At 45.3% G+C, this 23,455-nt stretch overlaps 1 protein-coding gene and 1 long non-coding RNA gene across 2 annotated transcripts in view; one reads left to right on the top strand and one right to left on the bottom strand.

The window, feature by feature from the left end:
- Positions 1–23,455, top strand: part of LOC120370544 (zinc finger protein 420-like) — a 339,196-nt gene that overhangs the window by 295,198 nt on the left and 20,543 nt on the right. The window lies entirely within an intron of this gene.
- Positions 12,563–23,390, bottom strand: LOC120403195. The gene is made up of 4 exons (XR_005597481.1): positions 23,275–23,390; positions 22,056–22,128; positions 16,100–16,284; positions 12,563–12,615 (listed from the first exon to the last, which is right to left on the bottom strand). It is a non-coding gene; the product is annotated as an uncharacterized LOC120403195 (long non-coding RNA).

Here is a 23,455-nt window from a genome sequence, read left to right as displayed (position 1 = left end):
GATGAGTTTGTAAGTGGGGAATGTGCACTGGGTGCTGCCACTGGACAGACACTTCCTAGCAGGACACTCATCCAGTGAATGTGATCTACTCTAAAAATATGTGATGAAATAAAGTCATCCTGGGGCTCTGTATTTATCATCTCGCAAGGACTCAATTCAACTTGCTCAGATTAGAAAGATTTTTTTTTTATTGTGAGCCTGGAAATTTCACAGTGTGAAAGTCAGAGCAGGATTATTTCGAGCTCATGCACCCTTATCACTAATGGAGTAGTACAGGAATGTGCAAACCAATGAAGCTTGTCATTTGCATCCTCAAGCCTTGTCCCTGTGACAGGATCTCAAGGACAGACAGAAATGTTACCGAGTGTCAGGAGGAGAGAGGAAAACACTTCCCCCCGTGTATTTCCCCAGTCTGTTGCGCAAGGCAGCAGAGGCGCTTTAGGGTATTTTCTGTCACTGGTTTTTTTCATGTTGGTGTGGAAGGAAAGACTTGGACCTGCCAACTTTTTTAACATGTGAATGTGAAGTGACCAAGTGGTGAGTTAACAATGATGCTGTTGCACAGGATCTGATTGGAACTAGAAAACAAAAAGCCCTTGAAGTGGAACTCTTAGGTGAATACAATGATCTGATTTGTAGTCAACCTTGGAAGGCAATAGATTGTTACATTGGGCAGAAGAGTCTGGTTTGGTTTGGTCTGGTTTGGTTCACTGGTTGGTTGTTTTCCCTGATAAATTGCAGAGGGTTCAGAGAAGAGCTATAGGAATGATTAAAGAGCTATAGGAATGATTAAAGGCTTGAGCTGTGACTGCCGAGGACATTTTCCTTCTCTATTCCAGGGTGTCTCTTCTGCCAGATTTTAAGAAAGTCAGATTATGGCAGTGGCAGAGCAGTTTGGTAATAGGCTGCAGGACTCACAATGTACGAGTGCAGCTGCTGTAGCACCTTGACCAATCATTGGCTAAATCCTGCAGCCCTGGCAGTCCAGGATAACCTCCCACTGATGGTGATGGGAATTTAGCCTTTGTAACTATCTGCTGGTACCTGAGGTCTCAGATGTGAATTAAACTGGGGGCAGACACAGCTCTATCCAAACAAGTGAAGGATGTAAGTCAAAGAGCAAAGCTGGCCCTGGGGATCTGCTGCAGTCCCATAACCACAGCTGGAAGGAAAAGAGGGGAAACGCTTGGAGCAGCACCGAGAAAAGAAAGTTTGTCAGTGAGATCAGTAGCAATAAATGTGAAATGACAGAGTGCTTTCTCCTCTGTGCTGACATGTTTGAATTGTGTTACTTTACTATGAGATAAAGCTTTAAAATACCCTGCTCTAATTTCAGGATGAGTCTGTAACCATAATCAGTCTCTGTTGAAGTGGGACTTTCAAAATTCCCAAGGAATTTAAGGGTTGGGGTTCACGGTTGATCACCTGAGGTCAGTGCAGTAGAGTTCAAATGGAATATCAGAGAGGAGAGAACGGAGATTGTGGGACAACCCCCAGAGCCCAATCACAGTGCTGTAATTGACCAGGGTGTCTACAATGGGACTGTGGTGTTGTAGCCCCGGCGCAGAAAGCTGTACATCTCTCATTGGGGTGTTTTTTAACAGTGCTGCAACTGCGCAGTTTCTGCGCACTAAGTGGCTTGGCAGTATGTACACCTAAAATGTTACACCACAGAAAGCTGCTTTACTGTGCAGAAACTTGCAAGTGTAGTCAAGGCCATAAATGGCTTACATAAGAATGCAAAAGTGGTCATATGGGGTCAGACCAATGGTGTATCTAGCCCAGTGTGCTGCTTGAGAGTGACTAGTGCCAGATGCATCAGAGGGAATGAACAGAACAGTCTTACTGGCCTGCAAGATGAGGGTCTTTTACCCTTACCTTTAACTTCATTGTTGTCGATTCCTACTTATCCTATCTCACGACACCTCCCCCGAGGCCTCTGGGCAAATCAGGTGCGAACCACTCCTTTGACACAGATGTGTCCCAATCCAGATGAATTGAGGCAGACTTTGGGCCAATGTCAGTTTGGAAAAGGCCCACTTACCCTGCAGGTTTCTCAAAGTATCTGTTGCTGTGAACCACGTGTAGTGTGGATGTGTGAACCGCAAAGACATCAAACATGAAAGAAACACAAGACCAGTTCTGAGAAGTTTCCAGAGCCAGGCCTGAGGGTTAAACAGCTGTGCTCAAAAGGAAACGGGGCAAAAACAAAACAAAACAAAAATTAAATTAAATTAAAAAAAAACAAATGTAGAAAAACAATCCAGAAAAGCTCCCATCACACACCCATCACCATTTCGGATTTTGACATAAGAACATAAGAAAGGCCGTACCGGGTCAGACCAAAGGTCCATCTAGCCCAGTATCTGTCTACCGACAGTGGCCAATGCCAGGTGCCCCTGAGGGAGTGAACCTAACAGGCAATGATCAAGTGATCTCTCTCCTGCCATCCATCTCCATCCTCTGACGAACAGAGGCTAGGGACACCATTCTTACCCATCCTGGCTAATAGCCATTTATGGACTTAGCCACCATGAATTTATCCAGTCCCCTTTTAAACATTGTTATAGTCCTAGCCTTCACAACCTCCTCAGGTAAGGAGTTCCACAAGTTGACTGTGCGCTGCGTGAAGAAGAACTTCCTTTTATTTGTTTTAAACCTGCTGCCTATTAATTTCATTTGGTGACCCCTAGTTCTTGTATTATGGGAATAAGTAAATAACTTTTCCTTATCCACTTTCTCAACATCACTCATGATTTTATATACCTCTATCATGTCCCCCCTTAGTCTCCTCTTTTCCAAACTGAAGAGTCCTAGCCTCTTTAATCTTTCCTCATATGGGACCCTCTCTAAACCCCTAATCATTTTAGTTGCTCTTTTCTGAACCTTTTCTAGTGCTAGAATATCTTTTTTGAGGTGAGGAGACCACATCTGTACACAGTATTCGAGATGTGGGCGTACCATGGATTTATATAAGGGCAATAATATATTCTGTGTCTTATTCTCTATCCCCTTTTTAATTATTCCTAACATCCTGTTTGCTTTTTTGACCGCCTCTGCACACTGCGTGGACATCTTCAGAGAACTATCCACGATAACTCCAAGATCTTTTTCCTGACTCGTTGTAGCTAAATTAGCCCCCATCATGTTGTATGTATAGTTGGGGTTATTTTTTCCAATGTGCATTACTTTACATTTATCCACATTAAATTTCATTTGCCATTTTGTTGCCCAATCACTTAGTTTTGTGAGATCTTTTTGAAGTTCTTCACAATCTGCTTTGGTCTTAACTATCTTGAGTAGTTTAGTGTCATCTGCAAACTTTGCCACCTCACTGTTTACCCCTTTCTCCAGATCATTTATGAATAAATTGAATAGGATTGGTCCTAGGACTGACCCTTGGGGAACACCACTAGTTACCCCTCTCCATTCTGAGAATTTACCATTAATTCCTACCCTTTGTTCCCTGTCCTTTAACCAGTTCTCAATCCATGAAAGGACCTTCCCTTTTATCCCATGACAGCTTAATTTACGTAAGAGCCTTTGGTGAGGGACCTTGTCAAAGGCTTTCTGGAAATCTAAGTACACTATGTCTACCGGATCCCCCTTGTCCACATGTTTGTTGACCTCTTCAAAGAACTCTAATAGCTTAGTAAGACACGATTTCCCTTTACAGAAACCATGTTGATTATTGCTCAAGAGTTTATGTTTTTCTATGTGTCTGACAATTTTATTCTTTACTATTGTTTCAACTAATTTGCCCGGTACCGACGTTAGACTTACCGGTCTGTAATTGCCAGGATCACCCCTAGAGCCCTTTTTAAATATTGGCGTTACATTAGCTAACTTCCAGTCATTGGGTACCGAAGCCGATTTAAAGGACAGGTTACAAACCTTGGTTAATAGTTCCGCAACTTCACATTTGAGTTCTTTCAGAACTCTTGGGTGAATGCCATCTGGTCCTGGTGACTTGTTAATGTTGAGTTTATCAATTAATTCCAAAACCTCCTCTAGTGACACTTCAATCTGTGACAGTTCCTCAGATTTGTCACCTACAAAAGCCAGCTCAGGTTTGGGAATCTCCCTAACATCCTCAGCCGTGAAGACTGAAGCAAAGAATCCATTTAGTTTCTCGGCAATGACTTTATCATCTTTAAGCGCTCCTTTTGTATTTTGATCTTCAAGGGGCCCCACTGGTTGTTTAGCAGGCTTCCTGCTTCTGATGTACTTAAAAAACATTTTGTTATTACCTTTGGAGTTTTTGGCTAGCCGTTCTTCAAACTCCTCTTTGGCTTTTCTTATTACACTCTTGCACTTAAGTTGGCAGTGTTTGTGCTCCTTTCTATTTGCCTCACTGGGATTTGACTTCCACTTTTTAAAGGAAGTCTTTTTATCTCTCACTGCTTCTTTTACATGGTTGTTAAGCCACGGTGGCTCTTTTTTAGTTCTTTTACTGTTTTTCTTAATTTGGGGTATACATTGAAGTTGGGCCTCTATTATGGTGTCTTTAAAAAGGGCCCATGCAACTTGCAGGGATTTCACTTTAGTCACTGTACCTTTTAACTTTTGTCTAACTAACCCCCTCATTTTTGTATAGTTCCCCCTTTTGAAATTAAAGGCCACAGTGTTGGGCAGTTGAGATGTTCTTCCCACCACAGGGATGTTGAATGCTATTGTATTATGGTCACTATTTCCAAGCGGTCCTGCTATAGTTACCTCTTGGACCAGCTCCTGCGCTCCATTCAGGATTAAATCTAGAGTCGCCTCTCCCCTTGTGGGTTCCCGTACCAGCTGCTCCATGAAGCAGTCATTTAAAGTATTGAGAAATTTTATCTCTGCATTTCGTCCTGAAGTGAAATGTTCCCAGTCAATATGGGGATAATTGAAATCCCCCACTATTATTGGGTTCTTAATTTTGATAGCCTCTCTAATTTCCCTTAGCATTTCATCATCACTATTACTGTCCTGGTCAGGTGGTCGATAATAGATCCCTACTGTTATATTTTTACTAGAGCATGAAATTTCTATCCATAGAGACTCTATGGAACCTGTGGGTTCGCCTAAGATTTTTACTTCATTTGAATCTACACTTTCTTTAACATATAGTGCCACTCCTCCCCCTGCACGGCCTGTTCTGTCCTTCCGATATATTTTGTACCCCGGAATGATTGTGTCCCATTGATTGGTCTCAGTCCACCAGGTTTCTGTGATGCCTATTATATCTATATCCTCCTTTATCACAAGGCACTCTAGTTCACCCATCTTATTATTTAGACTTCTGGCATTTGTGTACAAGCACTTTAAAAACTTGTCCCTGTTTATTAGCCTGCCTTTTTCTGATGTGCCAGATTCTTTTTTATGTGATTGTTTATCATCTGATCCGGCCCTTACATTATACTTCTCATTCCTCTGCTCCTGACTATAACCTGGAGATTCTCTATCATCAGACTCTCCCCTAAGAGAAGTCTGTGTCCGATCCACACACTCCTCTGCAGCAGTCATCTGCTTGGTGTGACATCTCCTGCTTGGTGTGACATCTTTGCTTTGCAAACAAGAGACTTGGGGAACTCTGTGGCTGTTACCCTCTAACTGGGTAAAAGGTTACACATCTTGTCTCGAGTAATTTTCCTCTTAATAGATTTATTTTAAAATGTATCAAAATAAATTCCATTTGAAATAGAAATAACTACAGTCTATCCTGGGTCTCTCTTCTCACACATGCTATTTCTCTCACATATTCCCCCATTCTAATTCCTTTGGAGTGGGGTTTTAATTTCAGGATTAGCCACCATTTCCTAGATAGTAGGAGGGGGCAAGGAGAGAACTAGAAGAAAACCTGAATTATATTGTAACACTGAAAGTTAACACACAATCAGCCTCTTACATTACACCAATTAACTTCATGTTTAATTTCATTGTTGATGGTAACAATTTATTCAAAGATTACAAAATATAAACCAATAGGGCAGTTTTCTCTTAATTCCCATTTCCACCCAGTCAGCTTTGTGTGAAGTCACATTCTACAATAACCTAGGAGCCTTCCACTTCTGTGAGTTCGTTTCTTCCTGGGTATTCTCCCATGAATGTGGGTGGAAGGTGTGTCACACTACGTGAGAAGGCTGCATCATGAGAAAAACCACCTGTGCTCTATTTTCACACTTTCTAATCTTTCAGAGTAGCAGGAGGTGGAGAAATGATACAAATTCATAAGACTTAATAGCAAAATTAAGAGACCAAACCACAGATCTGGACTCAGCATTCGTGTATCCTGCAGTCTGAACTTGGAATCTGATACATTCCCTCATTGGCTACCATCATTTGTCCAGCATGGAAGTGCTTCTTGTCCAACAAGGTAGCCAGATTGGGACCCATAGGCATGGAATAGCTCTGAAGCAATCAGATGTTTCTCTCTGCGCTTCATAAAACTTTGTATCCAAATGGTAAAAGACAGTTGTTCCCAATTTAATAATGGCGTCCTTTAGGAGTGTGATCAGTGCCACTTAACTAGGGAGCAGCATTCTAAAAATAGTTTACCTGGGCCACAGGTCACCATAGCTTCCATCTTGGGGGTGAAAATCAACCACCACGACCTGCAATTTCTACTTGAGTTCTTGTCAAATCTTTGATCTTACTTGGGGTAATTTTACACTTCTCTGGCATAGAATTCTTCACCAACCGCACAACAGATCAGTAGCAATAGTGAGGTATAACTCCTCCAACTGTACCCTTTTATTTCTTTAATCTGGTGGCACAGATTTAAATTAGGGACTAAATTCAGGTGCGACTTAGAATCCCTGTAAGACACCAAATGTCAGGTATCTATTAAAAATAAGTATCTTTCTGCAGCTATATCACATTCAACACGGATTTCATTTTCTACACATTTGCAGCATCTCCCAGGGATGAGCTGAAGAGAAACGTCACTTCCATTTTTCCCATCTCTACCTAGAAAGGGATTGCATTTCCCAAACAATAGGCAACATGCATCTGATTACAAAGGAGATATCTTCAGGAGCGCCCTGCTGCAGGGCCTGGGCCACAACTGCTTTGGGAGCCCAATGCATGGGTATTTTGCTGAGTTACAAATCATTTACTAGGGAATCCTCTTCCCAGCCCTTTAGAAAAAATATTAACCTAACCAATTGAACAACAGGGGGATTGGGATGATGATGGGGAATAAGGAATCCCTCTGACTTACCTCATCTTCTTCTGTTGTTACAGAGGGCGAAATGACAATTTTTCCTATCCCTGCTTTTTCTTATAGTTCAATATATTTTAAGTGAGAAAAATGGTCATAAAAATGTCTCCTCTCCAACACAACTTGAAGGAACATCAGAGCAACTGGGAATGAAACAATTTGTTTCCAAAAGGGGAACTCGATGACCAACAATTGCTTTGAAATGGGGGAACAGTATAACCATGATGCTCAGGGTTTGTTTAGACTAGGAAGTGATGGAGTTTAGGTCGGGTCAAGGGGAAAGCTAATGCCAACCACTGCAACTGGGTTGCATCTGCACTACAACTATAATTGTCTTTTTACACCAAGATCACTAACTTGAGCAGCCAACGCCATGTACAGTCTTAGTGGATGGAAGGCACAGGTAGTTTTTACCTCAGTGTAGCTTGTTGGGATCAAACCTCCGGGAGCTGAACATTCCTGGCTCAAAAGGAAAGGAGTTGATAGAAAAGATCACACTGACCCCAAAGAAGGGTGAACTGCAAAAGGCAGAAGCAGCTAACTCATCTGGGGGAGCTGAGAGATCACGGTGAAGATGGTGCAAAAATCACAATGTGGGAATTAGGAAATGTGATTTTTATTTTTTTTTAAATTTTGCCCAGCCCTAGAGTCAAGGGATTTATTACAGTTCTCTCTTATGTGGATTTTCTGATGTCTAACAAGGTTTGAGTGCTGATTGAAGCTTTTCTCACACACTGAGCACGTGTAGGGTGTCTCCCCTGTGTGGATTCTCTGATTTGTGATAAGGGCAGAGCTCCTATTGAACCTTTTCCCACACTCAGAGCATTCATAAGGTTTTTCATCCATGTGGATTGTCTGATGAGTGATAAGGGCAGAGCTCTGATTGAAGCTTTTCCTGCACTCATGTCACATGTAGTGTGTCTCTTCCAAGTTGATTCTGTCACTTGTTATAAGGTCTGAGTGGCTACTAAAGTTTTCCTCTGGCCTCTGCTGAGTCTCACAGGTGTGGAAGTAGGGAAAGAATTAACAAGGATTTGAAGGGGATCTTAATGCATGTCAGTCAGTTAGCAAGAGTCAGGCTAGTAGTTAGCAAGAGTTAGGCCACACTGTAACCCTAATGACGTGAGACTTGTAGAAGCGAGGATGGTGTGAGGCGAGAGGGAAAGAAACTATGTGAGAAGTTGTTACGACCTTGCAACTGATAACCAAATATGTAGACTGGCGTCTCCTAGAAGTGAGAAAAATAAGATAGCAGGATGGCTTATGTATAAACAAAATGCAGTTGTTGCTCATTATTGTCTGTATTATTGCTTGTTATTGTCTGTAACAAAGGTATAAATGCTTGCTGTAATTGTTTACCTGTTGAGAGACCTGTCCGGGACTGGGGCGACCCTGTGTCCTAGGGCACTCCCTCCCTCTATTGTAATTACTGGAGAAATAATAAAGTATTTGATTTTGCTGCACCCAAAGAAAAAGCGAGAACTGAGTTTTCTCCGACAAAGGTTTTTTTTTTTTTTCCTGGGACTGCACAACTCCCGGAAACATTCCCTTTAGATCTTTCTGCTAACGTTCCATGTGGTTCTCCTTGCTCAGCATCTTCCTGATGGGGATTCTCCTTCTTGTTCTCACTCACCATCCCAACACCTGATGGGAGACAGAGAGAATCCAGACATAGGTCACTCCCTGTGCCAGAAAGAAAGAAAGTCTCAGAGAGAGGAATGGAAAAAGGGATGAACAATCCAAAATATGTGTGGGAGAGATCAAACCTATCAGGAGCTGATTTTCCCCAAAACCTTCCCCAGAGGAGAGAGGAAGGGATCAGTTTTGGTCTGCATCTCATGAAAACACTCGGGGGAAAGCGAGATCGGGGAGGGACCTGCTGCCAGTTATCAGTCAGAATAGGAGGGAAGCCATGAGTGACATCTGCCATAATGATTCCACATTTGCAGGGAACAATCCGGAACTTGGAGCGCTCACAGGGTCTTTGTAGGGCATCCCAAATGTTTCCTGAATTCCCAAACAGTTTTTGAGTTGGTTTAATCAATTTCTCACCTGTGAAGGCAGCTCTTGGAAGCACTTCTTTCTCAGAGCCCTGGAGGTCTGGGACCCACGGCTCTTCCCCTCGTTCCAGCTGCAAGATCACATCAGGTTTGGAAACTGGAAACCCTACTCCAGGCAAAGAAAACGAGGGAGGTCAGTGGAATTTGTGGGATACTTGTCACAAAGAATAGTCCATGGTTTTAACCCCCAGCTAATTTTTAAGCAGTAACATCCCAAGGCCAGCTTCCTTGGCTCAAAGTGCCAGGAGAGTTATTATTATGAATCATATTCATTACCTTATTGGCTAAGGGCCAACTAACAGTGGGTCCCCATTGTGCTAGGCAAAGTACAAATGAGAATAGTAGCTGGGCCATGCCCTGAAGAATTTACAATCTAAATAGAAAAGACAGACACTGAATGGGGGAAGGGGTAGACCCCACTGTTAGAATAGAGATATTCAGGCCTGCCTGTAAAGCCTATACTTTAAGTACTTAGGTGTATTTTTATCACTTTTAGCTAGTTACAGAGTTATAAAAACAAAGAATCAAAATCTCAGTCCGCCTGTGTATGGGCCTTCTCTCACTAGGATAGTCTGAGGTCTTGTTCTTAGGCTAAGGCCTTTGGCTAAGCAGCAGGGGCAGCCATAAGCTGGGAAGCAAAGGGTCACATCTTAACATCCCAGTCACATGAAATAAGGTGGTATTGGGGTGTTAAGAATAGGATTATGTTTGGATAGTGCCCATCACCACCAGATAAAGAAACAGATCTTAAGATGGTTAAAGAAAACTTAGTTTGATGGCATCCTGTCTGGCAAGAAATTACTTATCAATGGTTGTGAAACCCTCATTTCTGTATTGTTTTATCTTTATGGCCACCACTTTTACATTGTTAATCAGTCTGGTTCTCTAATTGTTTCTGTCTGCTGTATAATTAATTTTGCTAGGTGTAAGTTAATTAGAGTAGTTTGATATAATTGGTTAGAGAATTATGTTACAATATGTTAGAATTTGTTAGTTAAATTTCAGCACAATGATTGGTTAAGGTATAGCTGAGAATATTACTCTATAAACAGGAGAGGGAAGAAAAATTGGAATCATAGATTCTATGAATCATAGAATATCAGGGTTGGAAGGGACCTCAGGAGGTCATCTAGTCCAACCCCCTGCTCAAAGCGGGACTAATTCCCAACTAAATCATCCCAATCAGGGCTTTGTCAAGCCTGACCTTAAAAACCTCTAGGGATGGAGATTCCACCACCTCCCTAGGTAACCCATTCCAGGGTTTCACCACCCTCCTAGCGAAACAGTGTTTCCTAGTATTCAACATAAACCTAAACCTCCCCCACTGCAACTTGAGATCATTACTCATTGTTCTGTCATCTGCTGCCACTGAGAACAGTCTAGATCCATCCTCTTTGGAACCCCCCTTCAGGTAGTTGAAAGCAGCTATCAAATCCCCCCTCATTCTTCTCTTCTGCAGATTAAATAATCCCAGTTCTCTCAACCTGTCCTCATAAATCATGTGTTCCAGTCCCCTGGTCATTTTTGTTGCCCTCTGCTGGATGCTTTCTAATTTTTCCACGTCCTTCTTGTAGTGTGGGGCCCAAAACTGGACACAGTATTCCAGATGAGGCCCCACCAATGTTGAATGTTTGCTAAGTGGGGGAACAGGAACAGGAAACGGGGACACTGGCAAGGCACTGCGGCATCAGAGCTGGGAAAGGAGACACGGTGTAAACACTCTGTGGCATCAGATCTGGGAAGGGAACACTGGGGAACAGACTGTATCAGCGTATAGAGACTGGCATGAAGGGCTTTGGAATACATCATCTTATAGGTGTAAAAATTGTACAGACTATACTACCGCCCTGTGACATCATCAACAAAGTGGCCATTTGTGCCTGGGTTGCCACCCTGCTATGGAAGGGAGGAATGCAGCAAGGACTCAGGATCAGTGGTCAGGGTCGCTGTGCATAGAGATGGGGGAGGTTATATAAGGAGGGGGGAAATGAGTGGGAGAGGGAGGTTAAGAGTTAAAATAATAATTTTTGGGGGGGAAATGTATAATGAAGTGAAACTGAACAGAAATAAAACTGGAGTATAGGCTCTAAAGCAACAAGGCTTCGGGGTTAAAGGTCTGGGATCCCCCACAGCTCTAGATCCACAAACCCTTCCCACTGACCCACCCAGCCCACTTCCTGGGTGCCCTTCCTCCGCACTCCCCTCCCCTTCTTCCCATTACTCTCAGCCGGCACCACCTCCTGGCAGCTTGGGAGCTTCTTGTGTTCCCTCCTCATCTCTCATTACCTCATCCCTCCCTGCTGCTTCTTAGCTCTAACACTGCACACACCCTCCCCAAGTCCTGGCACCCCAAAATTATTTACTCCCCCCGTCTCCTCCCCTCCCACTGCTCTGTTCTCCCTTCACCGGTGGGGTCCTGAATGGCAACATTATACGCTCTCCTATCGAAAGAGGAGTTCATCTGACTCTCACGCAAGCCATGCATCAGTCACACACCTATTTACTCAATTTAGAATTCTACAGGTGGCATATTTTCCTCTTAAAATAACGAAACGGCATGAAAGCTCTAGTTCAGGGGTCCCCAATGTGGCGCCCGCGGGGGCATTTTAATGCGCCCGTGTCCTGGCCCCCGGGAGAGCACCCGCTGAAATGCCGCCGAATTTCAGCGGCATTTCAGCGGGGACGCCTCTCGATGACGACCTTGCTGGCAAGTGATGTCATCGAGAGGCGTCGCCCCCGAATTTCGGCGGTGACGCCTCTTGATGACACCGCTGCCGTCAACACATGACATCATCAAGAGGTGTTGCTCCTGAATTTCAGCGGCGACGCCTCTCAATGACGTCACTTGTCGATGGCAAGCAGCGTCATCGAGAGGCGTCGCTGCCGAAATGCCGCTGAAATTGGGTGGCATTTTGGCGGGTGCTCCACCGCCGCAGTGGTCCTTCCTCTGGCACCCGCCAGAGAAAAAGGTTGGGGACCACTGCTCTAGTTATTAATGCAGTTATTAATGTATCCAATAAGGATACATTCAATGCAATTTTAAAATGACTGACGGCACCAAAAAAGCACATGTCCAAAAATTATTGTAGTGGGTGGGAGATAAGGAAAAAAAGGGGGGGCAAGGAAACTTGTCAAAACTTGTATGATGAATAAAAGGTATAAAGTTATTATTACTCAGGTTCTTTAGACACTCCACAGCTTCTAATAACCCAGGGGACAGGACTCCTTACCCAGAAAAACTACCGTCTCATAGTTCTCCTGCATGACATCTCTGTAGAGGGCTCTCTAAGTGGGGTGCAGCAGAGCCCACTCTTCCCTGGTGAAATACACAGCCACCTCCTCGAAGGTCACCGGCCCCTGAAAGAGCAAGAGTCCACTCAGTACCTGCTGCCCCACTCACAACCCCACAATTCACAGAACAGCAGCACCAGGTAAATGGAAGCTCCGTGAGACACATGTTAACAGAGTCCCACCCGCACCTTGCTTAGTGCAGCCAGGAGGCATCAGAGGGTAGAAAGAGAGAACCTTTGTGTCTCCCAGGTGACAGACGGAGGGAGGGTCATCACATTTATCACATAGCTACTAGCCAGAGCTTGATATAGGAGATGGGGCTGTCTCTGGACCCTGCTGGTGGATCCATGGTAGGAATACCAACACACTCCAAATATATGGAAGAAAGGGGACATCAATAGTAAAGAATACAAGTGAGAAGGTCAGAATGACCAATCAATGACAATAAGAAGAAAGTTTTTAAAAGTATATTAAGTACAAAATTAATCCTAACAATGGTAGTGGTAAATTACTAGACGGAAATGGCAGAATTATAAAAAATAATGCAGAAGAGGTAAAAAAGTGTTCAATAAATATTTCTGTCCTGCATTTGGAGAAAAACAGATGTTGTACTCATATCATAAGATGTTGACGATGACACTCTTTCCATTCTGACAAGAACTCACAAGGACATTAAACAGCAGCTATTAAAGTTAGACATGTTTAAATCAGCAAGTCCAGATAACTTGTATCCAAGAGTTTTAAAAGGCCTGGTGGAGGAGCATGGTGGACTGTTAATGTTGATTTTAATTAGAACTTCGAACACTGGGGAAATTCCAAAAGACTGGAATAAAGCTAATGCAGTCCCAATATTTTAAAAGTGTAAAAGAGATGACCCAGCTAATTACAAGAGTGTCAGTCTGACATCGATAGTGGGCAAGAGAATGGAGCAGCCGATACTGGATTTTATTAATAAAGAATTAAAGGAGGGTAATATAACTAGTACCCATGAACAAAGGTTTAGAGAAAATAGATCCTATCAAACTAACTGGATATCCTTATTAGATGAGATCAAAAGTTTGGTTGCAGCTAACAGTATTGATGTAATATACCAAGACTTCTGTAAGGCATATGACTTGGTTTAGCACAATATTTTAACTAAAAATCTAGAAAGATACAAAATAAACACAGCATACATTAAATAGATTAAAAACTGGGATTGTAAATGGGGAACCATGGTCGAATGGATTTATTTCTAGCGGGTTCCATTAAGGATTGGATCTTGGCCCTGTGCTATTTAACATTCTTATCAATGACCTAAAAGAGAATATAAAATCATCACTGATAAAGTTTGCAGTTGCCACGAAGATTGGGGTTGGTCGTAACAAATGAAGTGTCAGTAGATTCAGGCTCCAGCACTGGATGTCTGGGAAGTTTTCCCAGCCCTTGTTGGAGGGCTATTTCCTGTTCCACAAAGAGGGGAAGTTCCATTCCCAACTCCTGTGCCTTGAAATTAGGCCCTATCTGACACTACCCCCCCCCCCCCATATTCAGCATAGTGGTATGATCATAATCAAATTAGGTCATAATTATGATGCATTATGTGCAAGATACATCATGTGCAGTGTCATTGGAAAAGTTATGATTTGCTGAATAGGATTATCCTATTTGTGGGCGTAGATCATGTTTATATCTGAAGTTATGGATATTGATTCTGTATCTGTCTTTCAAATGTGCTTACTCTGGGTAACACCCACAACTAGCCTTTCAGGTACAACAATGAAGAAGCCAGACAGTGCTGATGGCTCATCAACAAAGACAATGGACTGCGGAAGAGCTTAGCCTTCCTGTGAATGTTTCAGCCAGCCTATGAATCATGGCTACTATGACTCAGCAGGGCATGCTAGGGCATGTGACCAGACCACATGACACTGAACTCCATTTTGGTTCCTGTATTTCTCCACACATTGAACTGGGAACTGAGTTTGCAACAAAGCATTCCTGCCATGTGGAAAAGCTACATAAGGTGGGGTGTGACATCATCTCTTGGCCTCATTGCCTACACAAGAGAACTCCTGGAAACACCTGAGGAACAAAGACTGAAGTGGGAGAAGTGCTGGTCCCAGGGTAAAGGGATTTCTAGCTTGTGTGTGGAAACTTGGTGGACTGCTTGTAGCATCAGTCAGGGTGAGAAATTGCTAATTCAAATTCTATCCATCTAGTAGGTTAGGCTTAGTTTGAGTTTTTGGTTATTTGCTAAGTAATCTGCTTTGATCTGTTTGCTATCACTTAGAATTGTTGGGATATGTTAGGGTTAAGTAAAAGAGCTGGGAACTGCTAATGTGCAGACATGGGATTAAGGGACAAAGGCATAAGCAGTCAGTAATTCTTTGCTTAATAAATAAGTTGCTATATTTTTCCTTTCCCTGTTGCTTGTAAGAAGTGATAACGATGCAGCTGCATGAGAAACGTAGTTGTTGGAATGAATGTCCTTTGTGTAAAAGAAAGTAAAAGGAATGTTATCTCCCCCTCCCTTCCTTTCCCAGCTACATAAACAAGCCCTGACTTGTGGCCCCCTCCTCCCTCCTGCTGATTAAGGAAATTTGTAGCAACACATTAATACAAAGAACTGTATTTTCAAGGTAAAAATGTCTGTATGACATGCGTAATCCCGTGAATAATAGATAGGGGTGGGTATACTAACAGTATGGGTGTTTCTATTACTTAATAGGGGTTTTGGGGGTGTTGTAATGGATGAATGGAATTCACCTCCCCACCCCTCTGCAGAGCACGTGTACATACTAACTTAGATAAAAGGAGTGTGATGTAACTAATCCAGTGCTTACTCGACAATTGGGTCGAGGGGAACAAGTATTGCAATAGAGAAGCCTGTATTCATATCTGCCTCCCGGTCAACCTGCTCCTTTATTCTTCTAACAAAAATCACTTAAAATCTATCTTTCTGCAGTTAATAAACTCATTTTATGCTTTATCTTAACCAGTGTTAAGTATTTTGAGTGAAGTGTCTGGGGAAAATCTGAGATTGGTTAGCACAAGCTTGCTGTGCGTATCTTTACCATATCAAGGGGAAGGCAAATTATATTAATGAGCTTACATTATAGAGATCCCTGTGCACTATAATAATTCTGAATTTATACTACTACAGCAAGTATGCAAGGTTGGGGAGCTGGGAAATTGGCTGTTGTCTTCTATCTGTCCTTGAGTGCCTTAGGTAAAGCACTCTGGTAGCTTAGTTGGGTGCATGGCGCCACCTGCTGTCATGTTGGGTGATAACAGGCCCTGGAGAGGCTGGCTGAATCTCCAGCAAAGCAGTGTGAGAACGGCCAGCCCAGCTTGAGGGTTAGCGGGCACAGTGGTTTCTAGAAGCCCCCCAGTCTGCACCCTGGGGGTGACAACCCATCACACTCTAGATTACACAAGTCTCAGCGGGTTTTTCACATCCTGTTATTTCCTGCCTCCCACCACCTGTAGCAGCTACCACCTTCCCATGCCTTTACTGCTCCTCTCCCTCCAAGCAGAGCCCACCACCAACTCCGTGAAAATCTCTTACCTGAGCCAGCTCCATCGCAGCTGTTTCCTTCCCAATGGGAGGAGGGGATGATCTGGAGCGGACGTGGACGTTATTCAGGGCGAGAAGGGCAATGTGAGAGAATTCAGATGGGGTTTTCGTCCATTCCACAAGCCAATTCCCCCCAGGATTTTCCCCTGCTAATGGATATTCTAGGTTCTGCCACACTGTGAAGCACAGAATGACATTATTCTAGTACAGGCCTAGCATTCTCCCACCAGGATGTAACCCTCTGACACGCGGTAAAACCCTCCCAGTAACAGAGTCTCTCTGTTATACTTATAAAGTTTGCGGATGATACCAAGCTGGGAGGGGTTGCAAGTGCTTTGGAGGATAGGATTAAAATTAAAAATGGTCTGGACAAACTGGAGAAATGGTCTGAAGTAAATAAGATGAAATTCAATAAGGACAAATGCAAAGTACACCGCTTAGGAAGAAACAATCAAGTGCACACATACAAAACGGGAAATGACAGCCTAGGAAGGAGTGCTGTGGAAAGGGATCTGGGGGTCATAGTGGATCACAAGTGAAATATGAGTCAACAGTGTAACGCTGTTGCAAAAAAAAGAAAACATCATTCTTGGATATATTAGCAGGAGTACTGTAAGCAAGACACGAGAAGTCATTCTTCTGCTCTACTTCACACTAATTAGGCCACAACTGGAGTACTGTGTCCAGTTGCGGATGCCACATTTCAGAAAAGATGTGAACAAATTGGAGAAAGTCCAGAGAAGAGCAAAAAAAAAAAAAAAAAAAAAAAAGATTAAAGATCTAGAAAACATGACCTATGAGGGAAGATTGAAAAAATTGTGTGTGTTTAGTCTGGAGAAGAGAAGACTGAGAAGGGACATGATCAGAGTTTTCAAGTACATAAAAGGTTGTTACAAAGATATGTGAGAAAAATTGTTCTTCTTAACCTCTGAGGATAGGATAAGAAGCAATGGGCTTAACTTGCAGCAAGGGTGGTTTAAGATGGAGATTAGGGAAAAAAAAATCCTGTCAGAGTGGTTAAGTACTGGAATAAATTGCCTAGGGAAGTTCTGGAATCTCCATCATTGGGGATTTTTAAGAGCAGGCTGGACAAACACCTGTCAGGGATTGGCTACAATAATACTTAGTCCTCCCTTGAGTGCAGGGGACTGGACTAGATGATCTCTCAAGGTCCCTTCCGGTTCTATGATTCTATCAATCAAAGGCCAGAGAAGAGCAGAATCAAAGGAGTCACTTTGGGGGATTCTCCCTGTCATTGTCTCCAAGGCAGCTCTCTCAGGTTTACAAAGTTGTTTGATGCTCCAGCCTTTATACAGTCTCTCCTGGGAGTGCCCCTTTCAAGGGCTGGGCCTAGTTTTAGCTTTTGACAGGCATGCCCCCGGGGGCTCTGAAACTGGGCCTCCTTGCCTCAGCACACCTTGTTTCTTTCTGTGGCTCCCCAGCAAGTCCAAATGAGTAGATACTCCTCATAGAGACTGTGAACATAAGAGCTGCCCACTGCCTCAGAACAATGGTCCATCTAGCTCAGTGGCCAATGCCAGGTGCTTCAGACGGAAAGAACAGAACAGGTGATCATCAACTGATCCATCCCGTCACTCATTCCCAGCTTCTGGCAAACAGAGGCTAGAGACACCATCCCTGCCCATTCTGCCTGTGACACTGGCAGATGAGGCGTTAGCTCTTGCAAAAGCCCCCATGTCTTAATTGAACATGGACAAACACATAGCTGGAATCAGTCTGGCTCACCTGTGCTAGTATAGTTAAAACAGGTATTAGGATTATAAGAATGTGTTTAGACTTCATTGAATACTCGTGAGTTGCTGCCTGGGATAATATCTGACTAGTTGTATTGTGAGTCTCTGTGGCTCTGTAAATCACCAGAGGAGAGAGACTTTACCTATGTGAAGTGCTGATTGGCAACACAATCCATTACATCCTGCCTGGCAGGAAAGGTTCATCAACACCAGATGGACTATTACGGGATGTTAAAGAAGACACAAGACTGTTGTTGTGCTCTTGACTTCCCATTAGCTGAGTTTGCAGTTCAGAGCACATGGCACGAAGGGGATTAAAAAAACCCATACAGAAATGTAGCGAGGCGGTGTGGCTCCCTGCCACCCCAGAGGGGGAAGAGCCCATCCGGAGGCCGGAGTGGGCGGAGCTAGGGAGCGCTGAGCCCGCCCCTCAGAGGGTCAGGCAGCGACCCAGAACTATAAAGGCTCGCCTTCAGAGCTCAGTAGGAGCCCAACCGCCGGAGAGAATAGACATCCCTAGTGGAGCCTGTGACTGGGAAAGCCCCGCCGCCCAAGGCGCCCGCTATCCGGAAGAGTTGCCGGGCCTGCCGATCATTCCCTGCCCTGAAGAACCCAGGCTCCTGGATTCCCCCAGAGGCCAACACCAAGACCCAGATAGGGCCTGAGGGGGAGTGTGGAAGTAGCCCGGGGGCAGCCGACCCCAGTCTGGCTGCAGCACTACCAGAGCCGATGTCGATGTGTTGCAGCCAGGATCCCCACTGACTATGCAGCGGGTCTTCTGCTGCTGCTAGGGCCCTGGGCTGGGATGCAGTGGAGTGGGAGGGCCTGCGTCCCCCCTGCCACCCAACTCTTGGGTGGCAGACTCCCCCTCTCCCTGGCCTGAGGAGGCTGGGACCTACTGTTACTGCTCAGCCCTGACTGAGGGCCTGAGCTCCTGACTCAGCATTTGTTGCCCCGCCCTGACCTAGGGCCTGGGCTTAATATTGTTGTACTTATTGCTCAGCCCTGACTTAGGGCCAGAACTCAGACTTAGCATTGTTGCCCCGCCCTGAGCCAGGGCCGGGCTGACCAGGTTTCTGCTGGCTACAGCAAGGGCTACCAAGGGAGACCCCATGGCTGGACTAATTCCCCGGGATCAACTGTGGGTAGTGAGCCGGTGTGGCTCCCCGCTGCCCCGGAGAGGGTAGAGCCCCGGCAAACCCTTGTACAAGAAGGAACTGATTATCTGTATGCTGCTTGGACTCTAGGGGGCAAAGTTTCTAGGCAAAAGGAAGAGATCCCCTAAAATGCTCAGCCTGGGTTAGTCGTAAGGAAGATATAGGGCAACTCCAGCAGAGCATGGGGGCTGTTGGCACGGGTAGCAGTTCTGGAGCTGGGCCTCTGTCCCCTCCAGGTCCCATGGCAGATGGCTCTGGAAGCATCAAGTGGGAAGGTTGGGGTAGTGTCTGAGATCGGGATGAGGATTGTGGGGGGTCCATGCTCAAAATGGGGAATGGAATTCACTCCCCACCCCTCTGCAGAGCTCAGCAACTAGGGATTTATTCAGTGAAGTGAATTTCACTCTGGATGACTTTGAGCCACCCACTGAAAGATCCTTGTTCCACACTGGCCACAGGAGTTTACTAGTATTCCCTCCCCAGACTCCCGGGGGCAGTCAGAGATAATTAGTGGGTTATGGGAATTAGAAGATGAAAATTCACTAAGATCAATGATATTTGTGTGTTTATTATTAAATCCCCAGACACCCACCAATCCTCGTCCTCCTTCCGATGAGCTATAAATATCTATGGGACTCAGCTATTGAGCCTGCAGTCAGTTCCTGCCCTTCCCTACTTTCTAAAGCAGCACTTTTAAGAACAGGCCAGGGAAACATGTAAATACTTTGAACCAAATTCCAGCTGCTGAGCATGCACAAGTTAAAATGAAACTAAGGTTCCGTCTCTCCAAGGACCTGGCCCCTAGTGCAAAAGAACAGACATTCCCCAAAAATCTGAAATGGCCACTTCATAACTGATATTATTCTGTTCACTTCTGGGAATTACCAATAAGAGAAACAACTCAGTGAAGGTGATATCCTGTGAGATAAAGATCTCGTGTGTCTTTAGATCATGCCGATTTGTAATCTGGAACTTTATACACTAAAATGCCTAATTCATAGCCCTACAGCAATTGCCTGGTGTCACTACAGGGCAGAATTAAGGTTGGGTGCTTTAGTTGTGAATTTCCATCCCCTAGCATATTGCAATTGCTGTTAAGTGGGTTTGACAAAATTCATTTTGTCTATTTTTCTTTTAATTTCAATAGATAGCGATATTTATTTTTAAGCCCTTTTTTCAATGTTTACAATTTCAATGTTCAGAGCTGTGGGAAGTTATGGGGGTCGTCAGACAACAATTATTTAACAACAGTACCTATTGGGTTTCCAAAAGCCAAATAATATAACTGTTCAAAGAGAAATTGTCAATGTCACACGCAAAATATACAGTGTAAATATCCTTAAATCAAACTTGACTTTCTCCAGAAGCATTTCTGTATACTACCTATATAAATATTTTTTCATCTGTGTGTACAGTAAAATCAACATTTACTGTAATTTATTCATAAAAATCCAATCCTTTCAAGCATAATTTTAAGTAATGAAATGCATGAATTCTTTCACTTCCTAGACTGTCATGCATCTGACAAAGTGGGTATTCACCCACGAAAGCTCATGCTCCAATACGTCTGTTAGTCTATAAGGTGCCACAGGACTCTTTGCTGCTTTTATAGATCCAGACTGACACAACTACCCCTCTGATACTAGACTGTAATGTTTCACTTCAGGATAATTACACCCTCCCTGTTATGTATTTCACTCTCAGTACCATAACTCCCTTGTGATGTAGCTCCTGTCTGGGAGCTCTGCTGAGGCCAGTGGCATTATGATCTGAAGGTGACACACTGACACATAAGCAGAGACACATGGAGGAGGGTGGAGGATGAGGTAACATGGAGGCTAACAGAGTTGAACATGGCCCTAAGAGCAAACGACCTCTCAGTCTCTCCTCTCTCCCACCTCCCAGAGTCAGTAATTCTGATAAATTGTTTCCTGAAATCTAAATAGCCCCAGTATGAGAGCCAGTGATTAACATCTACTCAGGCTCCTGTGATGAGTCAGGACCAAGTATCCCTAGACATTCCCAGACTGGTGTATTTCTAACCTGATCTTAAAGATCCCCAGTGAAGGCAATTCCACAACCTCCCTTAGAAGCCAATGAAATGCAAACAGAGACTAAAACAGTATTGTACACACACACACTGGGCTTGTGGTTAAGGGGAAAGGCAACAATTCAAACAATCTGGGTTCAGTTCCCAGTTTGCCTCAAATTCTCCATGCAGACTTGAGCAAATTACTTCAGGTCTTTGAGTTTCAGTTTCCCCATCTGTAAAATGGAGTTGCCTCCCACCATCTGCCTATTTAGCCTTTGAACCTTTTGTGGCAAGGACTCTCTGTCACCGTGGGCATGTCTACACTGCAGTCAGACACGGGCAGCTGGCTCGTGCCCGCTGACTTGGGCTCACATGGCTCAAGCTGCAAGGCTGTTTAATTATGCTGTAGATGTTCCAGCTTGGGCTGCAGCCCAAGGTCTGGCATCCTCTCACTTCGCAGGGTCCTACAGCCTGGCTCCAGCCCGAATCCAGACATCTACACTGCAATTAAACAGTCCCTTGGCCTGAGCCCTGTGAGCCTGAGTCAGCTGGCATGAGCCAGCTGGGGTTTTTTAATGGCAGTGTAGAGACACCCTTAGTGTCTGTTCAGCACCTGTCACAATGGGGACCCTGATCATGGTCAGTGTCTGTGCAGAGCCCTGACCTACAGGGGGCCTGAGCTCAGTTGGGGTCTCTACAACTCCTGGCATTACAGGATCCCTGATTTTGTTTAGGGCCCCTGCAGCATCTGGCAAAATGTGGGGCCAGGATCTCTGTCAGGGTGTGTGCAGTGCCCAGTACAGTGGTGCGATGTGATCTTCGTTAGGGTCAGTGCAATGCCAGACTCAACGGGAACACAGATCTCAGTCGAGGTCTCTGAAGTGCCCAGCACAATGGACGCAGCAGTTTGGGTCACAGTCATGTGCTGCCTGGCACAAGAGGGGGGCCGTGATCTTGGTCCAGGTCTCAATTTTACCTGGCACAATAGTGGGGTCTGATCTCACCTGGGGTCTCTTCAGTGCCTGGCAGAACAGGGCCATGCTCAGTACGATAAGAGCCCTGATCTCAGTCAGTCACCTGGAGAGAAAAGTGGGAAAATTTTTGAGATTTTGATATCAGTATTTCAGAACTGAGGAGAAAATGGGGCACAAACTAAATATTTGCTAATGTAAGGGATAAGCATCAACATGTGGGGAGATTTTATATCACCATTCAAGATAAAAGATGGGAAATTTGAGGGGATTATACAGGGATATTCACTCAACGACAGAATGGGATGGATTTTTCTTGACTCACACGGCCAGGAGGGAGCCCTGGGTGATGTCTTTTTGCAGAGAAAGGAGTGGGGCTGGAGTCAGAAGGTCGCTGGCTGTGGGGAGGGGCTGGCAGTGGGGTCTGGGAATGTGACTAGCAGGAAAGGGGTGGGGGCTCTGGGTTGGACAGGGTGGGGGAGGGGAAAGTAGCTGGGACTGAGAAACCTGGGGCTGGGCCATCTTCATGGGGGATGCTTGCTCCTCTGTCCCCTTCCTGGCCCTTCCCAGGCCCTGTTGCCAGCAGAGAGTGGCCCCCCACCCCAGGCTTATCCTTGTGTCAGGGCTCTCCCAGCCTCTGCCCATTAACCCTCTGCCCAGTTCAGGAATCACTCAGGGGAACCGTTTCCCACTTAAACAAGGACAAATCACTGCAGGTGAAAATGGGGGGATACACCCCAAACCTGAGATTTGAACTGGACATTGGCGAAGTGGAGAGAAAACGGGGCACAGTCGGGGGGAGGAGAACAGGGAACTTCTCAGGGATTTGAGGGAAGGGGGGGGTCACCCTGGGTGTTGCTCGTTGCTCTCTAGAGAGAAAGGGGGCAGGACGGGGGGGTGGCGGGTCCCCACGGGAGGGGGCAGCGATAAATCCAAGTGGATCCCAGACCCCCCCCCCTTTCTCTCCCCGCTCCTCAGGGGTCACCGGCTCTTCTCCTCCCCCGGCCATGTCCGGGCTGCACAGACATTTTCCACCCGCCCCCCATCCCGGCAGCCCCCGCCTGGCCCCACGCGGGGACCCCCATGGGGCCGGTCCCCTCCCCCCGGGACCCTCCGTGGGGCCCCAGGGCAGAGCTGCCCCTCCACCCAGGGAGCAGATCCCGGCGCTGCGAGATGCCGGGTCTCCCCCCCCGGACACTGGGGCAGAGTCACCGCCCGGCCCCGGCCCCGCCCCCGGGGCTCGCTCCGGTACCTGGAGGCTGCAGCTCCGCAGCGGGGCGGCCTGAGCACGGTGGGGTTAATGAAAGTCTCGCCCACCGTGATCTGCGCATGCCCCGAGCTCCAACGGCACAAACACTTCTCCGGTGCCGTCTGACGTCACTTCCGCTCTGGGGAGCGTCAGAAACTACATCTCCCAGCGTGCCCCGGGGCGC

The sequence above is a fragment of the Mauremys reevesii genome, linkage group 1, assembly GCF_016161935.1.
Source record: "Mauremys reevesii isolate NIE-2019 linkage group 1, ASM1616193v1, whole genome shotgun sequence".
Lineage (NCBI taxonomy): Eukaryota > Metazoa > Chordata > Testudines > Geoemydidae > Mauremys > Mauremys reevesii.
The sequence above is the reverse complement of the archived record's forward strand: the minus strand, read 5'-3'. Positions and strand labels throughout refer to the sequence as shown.